This window comes from Rhinopithecus roxellana, chromosome 7 (assembly GCF_007565055.1).
Source record: "Rhinopithecus roxellana isolate Shanxi Qingling chromosome 7, ASM756505v1, whole genome shotgun sequence".
Lineage (NCBI taxonomy): Eukaryota > Metazoa > Chordata > Mammalia > Primates > Cercopithecidae > Rhinopithecus > Rhinopithecus roxellana.
The window spans coordinates 56,742,789-56,758,345 of record NC_044555.1 but is presented as its reverse complement, the minus strand read 5'-3'; the positions used below and the strand labels follow the sequence as shown (position 1 = coordinate 56,758,345).

At 42.5% G+C, this 15,557-nt stretch overlaps 1 non-coding gene across 1 annotated transcript; it reads right to left on the bottom strand.

Annotated features, from left to right (window-relative positions):
• Positions 1-12,405: 12,405 nt before the first annotated feature.
• LOC115898917 lies at positions 12,406-12,509 on the bottom strand. The gene has a single exon (XR_004058567.1). It is a non-coding gene; the product is annotated as a small nucleolar RNA U13 (small nucleolar RNA).
• Positions 12,510-15,557: the final 3,048 nt, after the last annotated feature.

The following is a 15,557-nucleotide window of genomic DNA, read 5'->3' as shown; positions in this document are numbered from 1 at the left end:
CATAAAAATTCTAAGCCAATACCATCGTATCTAAGAAAAGTTAATGTGAAACTGTTTACTTTGGTTGTTCCAGAAACCTGTCTGCTAATAGTTAAGGTATTTAATATGCTCCTTGGGTGACTGGGTATTTCCATAATTATAGTTCTTTCTCTAAAAACGTGGAAAATTCCTGGGTGTTGGCATTAAACGTCCCGTTTTCTTTAATGAACTGAAAATCAGATCCAATCAGATTAAAATTTTCTCAAGGACCAAGATCTGGACTCTGCAGTTAATGTTCTGGATGAGTTTTGATTTTGCAGTAGACATAAATTCATACCAACTCCTCACCTAGAGAAGTCAGTCCCTCCTCTTCTCTATTTTTCCCTTAAGACAAACACTTAGCATAGTCCTCTCTCTTTGAATTGCTGGTTCTCCTTGCTTTATGCCTAATTAAATAATAAACAACTTTATCAAAATATCTAGTATGTTATTGGCCAGAAATCAAGTATACAGTGAACATTTATTTTACTTGAAACAATATTTTTTATCTTAAAAAAGGTTTTTATGCTAGTCAGGGTTTTAGAATGTTTACTCAGATTTTGTGTCAACTTTTAAAAAGAAATTTCATAGACGGGAGGTATTTGAGAAGTTGGAAAGAACCTTAGAAATCCAGGACAGGGGTCTGTGAGCCAAGTTCAGCCTGTAGACATGTTTTACTTGGCCCCGGTGGTATTTCAAAACTATTTAAATTAGTTGCCAACATTTACAAGTCATAAAAATCTGGATTTCTGCATTTTCTTGAAAAAGTGGGTAAACCTGGCCATCTCAGGGCTACACTGCAGCATGGTACATATTGGGGGCATGTGCACTCCATCCAGTTTCTCGGGGTCCTCCTGTAGGCTCACTTCCATCAGTTGTATGACCTGCTGACCCTGGGGGGCCCTTTGCATCTGTAACTCCTAAGCTAACATAATCCCTTTCTGAGGTTTTGAGACTGAAGTTTGGAAAAATCATTACTGCCCAAAGCTAGTAAACAGCTAATTAGTTGTCAATTACTGTTTCTTTTCTTCTTTTTTTTTTAAATTTTTATTTATTTATTTATTTATTTATTTATTTATTTATTTATTTATTTTGAGACAGGGTCTCACTCTGTTGCCCAGGCTGGAGTGCAGTGGTGCTGTTACAGCTCACTGCAGCCTTGACCTCCCCAGGCTCAGGTAATCCTCCCACTTCAGCCTCCTGAGTAGCTGGGACTACAGGCATGTGCAGTAATTTTTTTTTTTTTTTTTGTAGCAAAAGGGTTTCATTTCTCCCTGTTACCAAGGCTGGTCGCGAACTCCTGGGCTCAAGCCATCCACCTGCTTCAGCCTCTCAGTGCTGGGATTACAAGCATAAGCCACCTTGTCTGCTCTAGTTGTCAATTTCTTAATAATGCCAAGAGCATTATTTATAAAACAGACAAAGTTAGAGGAGGGCTAATTATTCTACATTTTCAAAAAGGACTTTCTTGCTTGAATGGCACCCCCATTGATGTAGTTAGGCTTTTAAAACGTAACAAACTGCTCCAGCCTGGGCGACAGAGCGAGACTCCGTCTCAAAAAAAAAAAAAAAAAAGTAACAAACTGACAGAGGATCCAAAAGAGCCACAGCAAATCAGACCGATTATACCTAGAAACAATAAAATGTGTTCTGAATCCTCATTGTTTTACTCTATCTCCCAGTTTATATCTGATCTCCTCTTCAAAATTTTCTTTCTTGTCTTTCTTTTGTTTCTCTCCTTACAAACTGCTATGATTTATTTATATATCTGGGTCACAAGTAAGTTAGTCCTTAATCATCTGTTCATTCATTAAATATTGATTTGAGTGCTTACTAGTTGCCAGGTGCTGTTCTGGGCACTTGGGATAGCACAGTGAACAAAAAGGACAAAAATCCCTTGCGCCACTTACATGCTAGTGGGAGAAAGAGATGGTAAGTAAACAAAGAAGATCATTTCTGATAGTTACAGGCACTCCGAGGGTGTAAAAACAGGACAATGTGACAGTGAGCTGGGGTTGGGGTCTATTTCCCCATGCAGAAATAGACCCCAACAACAGAGTGAGACCATGTCCCAAAATAAATAAATTAGCCAGGAGTGGTGGCACCCACCTGTGGTCCCAGTTACTCATGAAGCTGAGGTGGGAGTGCAGCAGGAGAATAGGGTCTGGAGGCAGAAACCTAGGGCTGTTTCACGTCAACTTCCTAGATCTAAATTGAAAAGAAAACCCTAAGTTTCCATGCCTAAGTAACAAAAGGACCAGAGGCGACTCCCTTTGCAAACCCTCACCTTTTCTGCATGGGCAGATGAGAAATTTAAAGTACCTCTGATGGTTGCTTTTTGCAACCAATCAGACATTTGTGCAGGAATGTGACCTTTGTAACTTCACTCCTGATTGCAGGCTACCACTTCATTTACATGAGGTGAGCACCAAGTGGCCAATGGGAAACCTCTAGGGGGTATTCAAACCCAAGAAGGTTCTGTATCAGGACCCTTGAGCCACTGCTTGGTTGGCTCCCACACTGTAGAGTGCACTTCCATTTTCAATAAATCCCTGCTTTCATTCTTTTGTTGCTTCATTCTTTCCTTGCTTTGCTGTGCGTTTTGTCCAATTTTTTGTTCAAAATGCAAAGAACCTGGACAACTTGTGGTCAAGACCCTCTACCGGTAACAGGAGGATCACTTGAGTCTGGGTGGAGGTTGCAGTGAGCTGAGATCACGCCACTACACTCCAGCCTGGGAGATAGAGCAAGACCCCGTCTTTAAAAAAAAAAAAAAAATCCATTCGTGGTTGGTTGAATCCACGGATGCAGAATTCACAGATACGGAAGGCTAACTGCGTCTCTTCTGAGTCTTCCATAGCAGACTGCATAGTGCTAGGCATATAGGAATAAGTAAATACACACTTACTAATGCGTTGACTAGTTGATAATTGGGTCAGGGACCCTAAGTATCCTCTGGAAGTAGGCTGGCACTAGGAGGACCTGGAACGCAAAGCTTAGGAATGCCTGATTTGCAATAGACAGTTTCCTTAGGATAAAACAAGGACAATGGAAGCAAGCACCAGGAGTTCTATAGTGTTTCCATCTTACATGATGTCTTGAGAACTCTGTAACACCTCTGTGCAGAAGAGAGCAAGCCTTTGACTCAGTGACTCAAATGCAAAAGAAGTTGTCATTGGATGTCACTAGTGTCAATGGCGTCCATCCTCTTGAGTATACAAGATACAAACAGGTCTCCCCTGAGAGGAGCAGCAGTGAGCAGGTGAGGCCCCAGTACTTGGCTGTGGACGAGCCTATTGCCTGGCCCTCAGAGAACTGTGGGTTCTGAATGGGGTGTGGGTGTGTGTGTGCACGCACGCGCGTGTCTGTGTGTTTGCACACGTGTGTGTGCATGTGCATGTGTGTGTGCACATCTCTGGAATCTGCTCAGACCTTTGAAACAGTTCAGCAGTTAAGGCAGAAACTTCCCAAGAGATGTCAGAGAAACCAGTGTGGATCATTATCTGATGATTACTAAATATCAGCTTGAGTGAAAGCTAAAGGGGTTCTGCCAAGAACTCCTCTAGGCTGCAATCTCTGTTAGAGTTCTGGACCTTCCATTCACTGACGTATACAAAGTGGCAGGGAGAAGGGAATCTTGCTGATCTATGGGGAAAAAAATTGCCCCCAAATAATTATTATGTACCTCAATGGCAAGTTATGATCCAACATCTCTAAAAGATGTATGTACAGTGGGCCAGGCACGGTGGCTCACACCTGCAATTCCCAGCACTTTGGGAGGCCAAGGTGGGTGGATCACCTGAGGTCAGGTCAGGAGTTCAAGGCCAGCCTGAGCAACATGGCAAAACCCTCTCTCTACTAAAAACACAAAAAATTAGCCGGGCAGGGTGGCGAGTGCCTGTAATCCCAGCTACTTGGGAGGCTGAAGCAGGAGAATTGCTTGAACCCAGGAGGCGAAGATTGCAGTGAGCCGAGATCGCGCCATTGCACTCCAGCCTGGGCAACAGAGCAAGATTCTGTCTCAAAAAGAGAGAGAGAGAAAGAGAGAAAGAGAAAAGAAAAAAGAAAAAGGTATGTACAGTGGGATCAGGAACACATACATGAAAATAAGTGTGTCTATTCTAGCATAATGTAGTAAGAGTTCTTGGGTTTAAATACTGGTAACTCCTTTTAAGAACTGAGTGACCACTTTTCTCATGTGTAAAATAGGATAATATAGTATCTCATCCCATAAGGTTACTGTAATGATTACATGAGATCATACATGAAAACCAGTTAAAACACTGCCAGGCGGCCGGGCGCGGTGGCTCAAGCCTGTAATCCCAGCACTTTGGGAGGCCAAGACGGGCGGATCACGAGGTCAGGAGATCGAGACCATCCTGGCTAATACGGTGAAACCCCGTCTCTACTAAAAAAAAAAATACAAAAAACTAGCCGGGCGAGGTGGCGAGCGCCTGTAGTCCCAGCTACTCCGGAGGCTGAGGCAGGAGAATGGCGTGAACCCGGGAGGCGGAGCTTGCAGTGAGCTGAGATCTGGCCACTGCACTCCAGCCTGGGCGGCAGAGCGAGACTCCGTCTCAAAAAAAAAAAAAAAAAAAAAAAAAAAAAAACACTGCCAGGCACATCAACAAACACTAGTTATTGTTATTTATTTCTTTATTCCTGTCTTGTTTTAAAAAGCACAGAATTAAGACTATTTACATTTGCATTGCATTTGTAGCAATTAGCAGTGTGCTATTTGAGCTGAAAATTATTTTTGCAGGGGGACAGAAAAGAGACAGTGTTAGTAATTTCAGTCGCTGTCTTCTACTTCATGCTGTTTTCTTAACAAGCTTTATAGAGAAGCACTTCTTACGCGATTCCCAAATATAGGCCTAATCTCGACCAAGCACGGCTCTCACTCCTAAATCATTCCAGTCTAGAAAACAAGTCACGAATTCATTTTCTTCCATTTTTGTTCAATTTTGCCAAGCCCATTAATCAATGAACAACATAAATCATCTGACTCTTCAGAATTCAACTGCTGTTAATATTCAGCCAACTCTAAGCATAACTTAATCTCAGGCTGAGAGGAGCTGTGCATATTTTTACCATAAGCCTATAGGGGACAAGTCTGAATGTGATAATCTAGACCAAGAAAATAATTGCCATAGAATGATTTAACCCCAAAGAGATCAAAACAATCATAATATCATGATTTAACCCCAAACAGAAAAAACGTCCAAAGTCTAAACTGGCTCTTCCTCAGTGGGTCTCTAGCCTCCTTCAACTCCCATAGTTCTAAAAAAGGGAACATTAGCCTATGATGTGTGTGATCTCATTTTGAAAAAAAAAAAAAAATTTCATACTTGAGCTTCACTTCTGAATTCACAGAAGATATGGTTGAGTATTACATTTAAATATTCTGAATATGTATATGTACTTTTATTTTGAGTTGCTTTTTCTATAATATTGTTTGTGCTTAAATAGTGAACAACCGAAATATTAATGGATGAGAAGGAAAGTTTAATTAACTTACTTTTATCAGACACCATGTCCACTTCTATATTTAGCAACTGAACTAATAGAGAAGGCTGCTGCAGAGTTAGTCAGCACATCAGCCTGTTAAATATCAAAGAGCAGAGGAGGCCTTTTGTCTCAGCATTGAACCAGATACTGAAAATGCATTTAATTTTAGCATTTCCACAGGAGGAAAAAAAGATATAAAACAAGATAATTGGGAAAAATGTCACGCACCGCCTAAGTACACGTTTGTCAAAGGTAAAATGCCAGGAGGGTGGCAGCCTAAGTAAGAGGTCTGCCCAGAAACCAGAATTCATCCTCACAAGTGAATTCTTTAAAATAATTTACCGTTAAAACAGTCAAGGCTCCCATCTCCACTAAAAGAGGTCCCAGGGAGTAGTAGAGTATTGAGTAGGTGGTGGGTTTTTTTTCCAGAAGCAGTTTCATGTGGTCTACTTTAGCATTTAAGGACTCAGAGGGTGTCATCAGTGCAATTGATGAGAAGGATTAGAAGAATGAAAGAAAAGCTTTCTCTTCAGAGTGAGCTTTTATTTTCTTAAGATTGTTTTATGTTGAGAATGTATATCCAGGTATAGGTGGCAGGGAGGAAGAAGTAGGCAAGATGGGCATATATATATATAAATTTTTTGAGATGATGTCTCGCTCTGTTGCCCAGGGTGGAGCGCTGTGGCGTGAGCTCGGCTCACTGCAACCTCTGCCTCCCGGGTTCAAGCCATTCTCGTGCCTCAGTCTCCCGAGTAGCTGGGACTACAGGTGCATGCCACCACACCTGGCTAATTTTTTCTTTTTTTTTTGACGTAGTCTTGCTCTGTCGCCAGGCAGGAGTGCAATGGCGTGATCTCGGCTCACTGCAACCTCCACCTCTGGGCTTCAAGTGATTCCCCTGCCTTAGCCTCCCGAGTAGCTGGGACTACAGGCATGTGCTACTATGCCCGGCTATTTTTTTTTTTTTTTGTATTTTAGTAGAGATGGGGTTTCACCATGTTGACCAGGATGGTCTCCATCTCCTGACCTCGTGATCCGCCAACCTTGGCCTCCTAAAGTGCTGGGATTACAGGTGTGAGCCACTATGCCTGGCTGCCTGGCTAATTTTTTTGCATTTTTAGTAGAGATGGAGTTCCACCATGTTGGCCAGGCTGGTCTCGAACTCCTGACCTCAGGTGATCTGCCTGCCGCAGCCTCCCAAGGTGCTAGGATTACAGGCGGGAGCCACTGCGCCCTGCCTCAATCCTAATGTATTTTAAAGGTTTTGTTGTATTATGAAGGTAAATTGCACATTCTTAATAAACAAAGCATAAAGAGAAAGAAGTTTGAGCTTTGATCAGCTATGATAATTTCTTTAGTTTATTTTGGTTTTCCAAGAAACTGGGCCAGTGCTTGCCACATAGTGAGTCCCAATAAATATTTGTTGAATACATGATAAATAGTTTCACATCGATGGTGAAGTGAGCATATGTCTAATTCTCCCCATATTATTTCAAACACATAGGAATGATCTAGAAGGTCTTGAAGATATTTAAAAGTACATGACCATCAACTGTGAGAGGAAAATTGAAAATTGTCACAGTCCAGAACAGAGACAGAAACTAGAGTGGTGAGCTAGGAGCAGTCTAGGATAGGGCTTCAAGTCCATGGGGAAATGCGGCCAAACTTTCCCAGTATGTGGTAGGAGGCTGGCACCAGGATCTCTGTGTGAAAGCAAGGTTTACAGCTGTGCTTCCCTCCTGGTCTGCCTACCCACTAGGATTGGACCAGAATCTTCCTGCTTGTCTGAAGCAGCAGCTGAGGCAGAAAACTCAAGCTAACATAAGACCTATGCCTGGTTTGTGCCATGTAAGTATGGGCATTGGAACTGCTGCACCTTACAGGAAGAAGCCCTGATCTGAGCTTTTGCTAACTCAAGGAGCCAGGACTGGGAGAACCGAGAAACCACCTCCATGGGGATGGGCATGCAAAAGAAAATAGAAAATTAGCTCCCAAACAAAACGATAACATCTATGGGGAAGTTGGGCACCACAAAAAGTGGCCAGATAGACCCAATATCTGAGGATATGAAAATAACGGAATAACCTAAAAACGACTTTCAAGCAAGCATGTTTAAAATCTCCAAATTTGGCCAGCCACAGAGGCTCATGCCTGTAATCCCAGCACTTTGGGAGGCCGAAGCAGGTGGATCACCTGAGGTCAGGAGTGCGAGACCAGCCTGGACAACATGGTGAAACCCTGTCTCTACTAAAAATACAAACATTAGCTGGGCATGGTGGCACACGCCTGTAATCCCAGCTACTTGGGAGGCTGAGGCAGGAGAATCACTTGAACCCAGGAGGCGGAGGTTGCAGTGAGCCGAGATCACGCCATTGCACTCCAACCTAGGGGAAAGGGCCAAACTCAATCTCAATAAAAATAAAAATTTTAAAAAATCTCCAAATTTTAAATTAAAGTTAGAATTTAATTTAATTTAATTTAAATCTTGTGTTTGCAAGATGTGAAATATTATATATAGTATTCTACCTTTTGTACAAGAAAGTAGCTAATATCTGCAAAATATATTTTTTCAGATATTAAAGAAGTTGATGACCTAAAAGGAATGGGTGGAAATGGGATGTGAAAGAAAGCAATGGCACTTCTCTGAGTATATTTGTGTATATTTTGTCTTTTAATTACATTAATATTTTACATATTCAAAAATAAAACCGAATATGAGAAAAAATGAAAATGCAATATAAACAAATAACATAACTGCATATCACAGTGAAGATGTAACTATGCAGTAGAATAAAAAGAATTAGTCCACTAACTTTTGACACAGCAATCTCATTGTGCACACTCAGTAAGATATATTATATAGATAAAAATAATGGCAAAGCAACCTTGAACATTTGTTAGTGGTTTATTATTGATATCAACACTACTGCTGTAGCAATTCTGAAGCATTTTGTGTATCATTGGACTCAGCAAATGAGTAAATATACTGAAAAATGCATAAATACACTGGGAGTCGGGAATCTCACTGTGGGAAAGGGGAAATACAAGTTATGTTACGGGGGAGGGAGTGGAAGAACCATGTGACGTTGGACTGGACTACAGCTACTAGTATGAACTAATAATTCTATCTATCTATTTATTTATTTATTTTGAGACTGAGTCTCACTGTGTCACACAGGCTGGAGTGCAGTGGCATGATCTCTGCTCACTGCAACCTCTACTTCCTCGGTTCAAGCAATTCTCCTGCCTCAGCCTTCTGAGTAGCTGGAACAACAGGTGCATGCCACACACCTCGCTAAACTTTGTATTTTTAGTAGAGACGGGGTTTTGCCATGTTGGCCAGGTTGGTCTCGAACTCCTGACCTCAAGTTATCCGCCTGGCTCACCCTCTCAAAGTGCTGGGATTACAACCATGAGCCACTGTGCCTGGCCTCATGATTTTTTATTTTTATTTTTTTGAGACAGAATCTCGCTCTTTAGCCCAGGCTGGAGTGCAATGGCGCGATTTCGGCTCACTGCAATCTCCACTTCCTGGTTCAAGCGATTCTCCTGCCTCAGCCTCCTGAGTAGCTGGGATTACAGGCACGTGCCACCACACCCAGCTAACTTTTGTATTCTTTAGTAGAGACGGGGTTTCACCATGTTGGTCATGCTGGTCTTGAACTCCTGACCTGTGATCCACCCGACTTGGCCTCCCAAAGTGCTGGAATTACAGGCGTGAGCCACTGTGCCCGGCCAGCCTCATGATTTGAAAATGTATGTCTGTCTAGTAAAAGGGCCTAGAATCAATGACATCCCGATGGCGGTGAGCACACAGAACCTAGTTCTTGTACAGTAGTCCTCCCTTATCTGTGGTTTCATTTTTTGTGGTGTCAGTTACCCACAATCAACCACAGCCCAAAAATATTAAATGGAAAATTCCAGAAATAAACAAATCATAAACTTTAAATTGTTCTGAGTAGCATGATGAAATCTTGCACAGTCCTGCTTTATCCCTCCCAGGACATGAATCATCCCTTTGTTCAGGATGTTCATGCTGTGGTCACTACCTGCCTGTGCCTGTTATCAGATTGAATGACACAGTGTGTATAGGGTTTGGTACTATCTGTGGTTTCAGGCATCCACTGGAAGTCTTGGAACGTAGCCCCTGAGGATAAGGGAATGTTACGGAAACACCAGGGGTTTGGTCTAGGTCCTGCTGCTCACCGCACAGAGAGCCAATCACTGAGATGATGATTACTGCCAAGGAAGAAGGCTTTAATTGGGTGCTGCAATTGAGGAGATGAGAGCTCAGTCTCAAATCTATCTCCCAGACCAACAAAAACTAGGGGTTTAAACAGCAGGGAAGAAATGTAACAATGAGAAAGAAAACAGAAACTAGGGAGGGGAGAGGAAGCAATCATGATGAATAAGGGGTCCAACATCTCATTGTCTTCATGTGGTGATGTGGTGAGTTTCAGTTCTTTGATACTTTGTTTTGAGACAGGGTCTCATTCTGTTACCCAGGCTGGAGTGCAATGGCAGTATCATAGCTCATTGCAGCCTCCACCTCCCAGGCTCAAGGTATCCTCCCACCTCAGCCCCCATGAGTAGCTGGGACTACAGGCGTGCATCACCACACCTGGCTAATTTATTGTATTTTAAATAGAAACATGGTTTCGCTAGGTTGCCCAGGCTGTCTTAAACTCCTTGACTCAAGTGATCTGCCTACCTGGGCCTACCAAAGTTGATCCTCTTTTTTTTTTTTTTTTTGAGAGGCCTGACAGTACTTTCCTGAGGAAAGAACTCAGGTAAAACAAATACAAATTTCAAGCTTGGCGGGGCTTGGTAGCTCATGCCTGTAACCTCAGCACTTTGGGAGGCCAAGGTAGGTGGATCACCTGAGGTCAGGAGTTCGAGACCAGCCTGGGCAACATGGTGAAATCCCATCTCAACTAAAAATACAAAATTAGCTGGGCATGGTGGCAGGTGTCTGTAGTCCCAGCTACTCAGGATGCTAAGGCAGGAGAATCACTCGAACTCGGGAGGCAAAAGTTGCAGTAAGCCAAGATCACGCCACTGCATTTCAGCCTGGGCCACAAGAGTGAAGCTCTGACTCAAAAAAAAAAAAAAAAAAAAAAAAAAAAAAAAAAAAAAGTTCCAAGCTTTGAGATGAGAAGTGTCTGTCAATTTCTCTGTTTATGAAAAAAAAGTATCTATGGGTTGGTTTCAGGGGGCCTACTATATTCTGAATACCACATGCCTCAGGTGGGGGGATCTCTGGAAACAGAAGCTGTGATGGAGTACAAAGTACAAGATGTTTACTAGAGATCAACCAATGTATACCTATGGAAGGACCGAAGGAAGCAGGACTGAGAAGTGAAAGAAGATGAACTGTGTTGCGGACCTCAACCAACCCAGCGGGGTGTTCTGCTACAAGTATTTTGTCCCAGTAGTGTCCCAAATAGGGCTGAAAAGCCAGACTTTTTACTTCTGTCTCAGTCACTAGATGTAGGTGGCCCCAGGAAGGGCATGCACCTAAGTGAAAGTGTTTTGCAACTGAGGCAGACATTGAAGGAGCAGACAGCTGGAGGCTGCCCGCTGACTACACCCCCGATAGATAGGCAGCAAGTCCTTTCTACTTAAAATTTAATTTAATTTTGTTGTTGTTGTTTAGAGATGGAGTCTCACTAGGTCATCCAGACTGGAGTGCATTAGCACAATCATATTTCACTGCAGGCATGATCTCCAGGACTCAAGGACTCAAGTGATCCTCTCACCTCAGTCTCCCAAGTAGTTGGGACCACAGGCGTATACCACCATGCTCAGCTTCAAGTTCTTTCTTAAAGGATGATGTGGGTGGCACATGTTCATGTCTAAAACACTGTTCCCACTCAAAGGAAGTAGATCTCCTTGGAGAAGTGACTGATTCCATGTCCAGGGCAAAGGAAGAACAAAGTGAGTCTGGAACATCTAGTAATGTGAGGAAGCAAGGAATACTCGAAAATTGATAGGCTCATGTAAAAAAGATATAGGAGGCTGAGTGTGGTGGCTCATGCCTATAATCCCAGCACTTTGGGAGGCCAAGAGAGGTGGATCACTTGAGGCCAGGGGTTCGAGACCAGCCTGGCCCACATGGCGAAATTCTGTCTCTACTAAAAATACAAAAATGAGCCAGGTGTGGTGGTGCCCACCTGTAATCCCAGCTACTCTGGAGGCTGAGGCACAAGAATTACTTGAACCAGGGAGGCAGAGGTTGCAATGAGCCAAGATCGTGCCACTGTTCTCCAGCCTGGGCAACAGAGTGAGACCCTGTCTCAAAAATAAATATATTAAATAAATAAATAAATAAATAAATAAATAAACAAACAAACAGGAGCCAGCTAGAAGGGGCCCCCACTAGCCAAATTTGGGGCAATTTGAGCATCAAAATGAATAAGGACAGGAATGGATTGTAATATATTGAATAAAGAATTCGGCCAGGTGTGGTGGCTCATGCCTGTAATCCCAGCACTTTGGGAGGCTGAGGTGGGCGGATCACAAGGTCAGGAGTTCGAGACCAGCCTGGCTAATATATGGAACTCTGTCTCTACTAAAAATACAAAAATTAGCCAGGCATGGTGGCATGTGCCTGTAGTCCCAGATATTTGGGAGGCTGAAGCTGAAGAATCGCTTGAATACAGGAAGTGGAGGCTGCAGTGAGCTAAGATCGTGCCATTGCCCTCCAGCCTGGGTGACAGAGCGAGACTCTGTCTCAAAAAAAAAAAAAAAAAAAAAAGGAAAAGAAAAGAAAAAAGAAAAAGAAGGAAAAAAAAGAATTCATGAGTCCATATTGATACTGAAGAAAAAAGTTCAAAAAAGGATAGGGAAGAAGAGAAAGATCTTTTTTCTTTTTTTTCAGGCCAGATGGATAAGATGCCAATATCATAACAAGGTTCAAGGGTGGCACATTTCACACATGTGCATGAACACCCAGTCTTCATGCTCATGAACTACAAAAGGATTGAAAGAGCTCTTCTTTATAGGAGAAATCCAACTAATAAATGTAAGATAAATGACAAAAATAGAAAAGCATTATTTTATAACCACCATAGCTAACTGATTCAAGTAAAAATCATCAATGAATGCTGAAACTATCAGGTGAAAACATATTGAGAAATAGAATATTTACACCCTCTCGAAATGTTGTTGAAATGGGAAAAGTTTCCTTATCCTTCTCACAGGGCATGCAATGGAGGTGTGGCTCGCTTCTTCCGTGCCTCACTGCTCGAACTTCTAGGGGAGTATGCAGATGGACAGGTTGTGGGGCTCCGACCCCACGGCAGTGGCTAACAGTGAATGTTTACAGCTCCTGAAGCCCCAGTGGGAGTGTGTTACAGGATGCTCTTTTAGTTTGCCATCTATAGGCGACTTGTGTTAGCCTAATTAGACCCCCTTCCTCATCACAAGGACAGAGGGATCTCTGTATCCTGGGGTTTCTTGCCTTGGTGTACCAGAAGAATCGGATCACATGTGAGCTTGGAGAATGAGTGCAAGGTTTTATTGAGTGGAAGTAGCTCTCAGCAGATGGGGGAGCCAGAAGGGAGAAGGTTTTCCCCTGGAGTCAAGCTGTTCAGTGGCCTGGGTTCTCCTCCAACCACCCTGACCAAACTCCATGTCATTCCACCAGTTGATGGCCTGCCGGCGTGCCAGTGTCTGTCGTGTGCTCTTTCACTGGCGTGCTCCCCTCCACGTCCTCTCAACATCCAGTCACTTTGTGTCGTCTTCTGCCGATGTGTTCCTTTCGAAGTCCAGCCACTTGTGTGCCTGTCTGTTAGGGTCTCGGGATTTTATAGGCACAGGGTGGGGGCGTGGCAGGCCAGGGTGGTCTTGGGAAATGCAATATTTAGGCAGGAAAACAGATATGCCGGTCCTCACCTAGGTCTGTGGACACAGGGACCACAGGGACCACAGGGACCACGCCCTTCCCTTCCCAGCACTTCCCTGCCTCCCTTCCATATAATTACTTCACAGATTGCCTTTTAATTCTAAGGCTAAAAGAAACTCTTATGATGGAGAAGTCTGATAGAAACCACCTCAACTCAGTGATCAAACCTCACATTAACAATAATGGGACAAGCTGGCATTATGTGCCCTCTGATGTGGTGCACTAAGAAGAACACGACACCACTTCTGTTGTATTCCTGCCAAAAATGGGAACGGTCACAAATCCAAATTGAGGGACATTCTGGGTGAAAACAAAACAAAACAAAACAAAACAAACAAACAAACACACACTAACCTGAGCTCTTTAAAATGTCAATATCACAAGAACCACCTCACCCCCAAAAAACAGCTTGGAAATATTCTAGATTTCAAAGAAGGCTAAAGAGACTTGACAACAGTGTGATGCTTGGTTCTTTTTTTTTTTTTTTTTCACTGATGCCTCAAATTCTTATTTCAAGGGAACCTCCTGCCTCAGCCTTCTGAGTAGCTAGGACCACAGGTGTGCACCACCACATTCAGCTAATTTTTACAACTTTTGTAGAGATAAGTTTTTGTCATGTTCACCAGGCTGGTCTCAAACTTTTGGGCTCAAGTGATCCTCCCGCCTTAGCCTCCCAAAGTGCTGGGATTACAGGCATGAGCCACTGTGCCTGGCCAATCCTTGATTACATTCTGGATTTTAAAATGCTATGAAGTATATTATTGGAACAACTGTGAATATTTGATTATGGATGTAAACTTGATATTATATCAATATCAATGTCAAATTTTCCAAGTATGATTATTATACTGTGGTTATGTAGGCATATGCCTTTGTTTTTAAGAGATACATGAAGTATTTAGGGGTGAAGTGTCATATCATCCACAGCTACAACTATCAAATAGCTCATCAATAGATAGATATTGACATACACACAAATAAAGCAAATGTGAAAAATATCAACAATTGATCAATGTAGATAAAGGGTATATAGGTTTTTATTATGTTATTCTTGCAATGTTTCTGAAGGTTTGAAATATTTCAGAATAAAAGTTGACAAAAAACAAAAGCACAAACAAAAACAATTTTCCAGAGATCAAAAAATACAAAATAGAATACATAAAATAATAATAATGATTATGAAACAGGAGCCTGCAATAAGAAATCCATTGGAAAGAAAGAAAAAAGTTGGATAAAGAATAGAAAATACAGTAAAATCAACAAAAGTTGTTTCTTTGAAAATATCAACAAACTTGACAATCCTTCAGTTACGACGACCAAAAACAAATAAATAAATAAAATACAGGACTCAAATTACTAAAATTAGAAATAAAAGAAGAAAGTGTATTATTACTGACCTTACAGAAATTAAAAGAATTATATGTGCCGGGCACAGTGCCTCACACCTTTAATCCCAGCACTTTGGGAGGCCGAGGCAGGAAGATCACCTGAGGCCAGGAGTTTGAGACCAGTCTGGGCAATATAGCGAGACCCTGTCTCTACAAAATATTAAAAAGTTAGCCAAGTGTAGTGGTGAGTGCCTATAGTTCCAGCTATTTGGGAGGTTGAGGCAGGAGGATCACTTGGGCCCAGGAAGTCAAGGCTGCAGAGTGAGCCATGATGGTGCCACTACACTCCAGCCTGGATGACTGAGAGAGACTATCTCAAAACAAAAGAAAGCCAAAAAAAAAACCAAACTGGAACTAAAATCGCAGAGAACAAAAACATTAGAGTTGGGGGTGGGGTGGGAGAAATTGCCTTGTTTGGGAGAAGGATGGAGATAGTGATTACATTCAGAGTGTATGATATAAATAGAATGCACGACTTCTAAAATGACTGGGGTGGCAGGGAGAAGACATGAATAAAGAATAAAGCTGAGCACAGTGGCTTGCACCTGTAATCCCAGAACTTTGGGAGGTAAGTGGGGTGGATCACTTGAGGTCAGTTGTTCGAGACCAGCCTGGCCAACAAGGCAAAAGCCCATCTCTACAAAAATATAATAATTAGCTGGGGATGGTGGTGCACGCCTGTAATCCCAGCTACTTGGGAGGCTGAGGCAGGAGGATCATTTGAGTCTGGGAGGTGG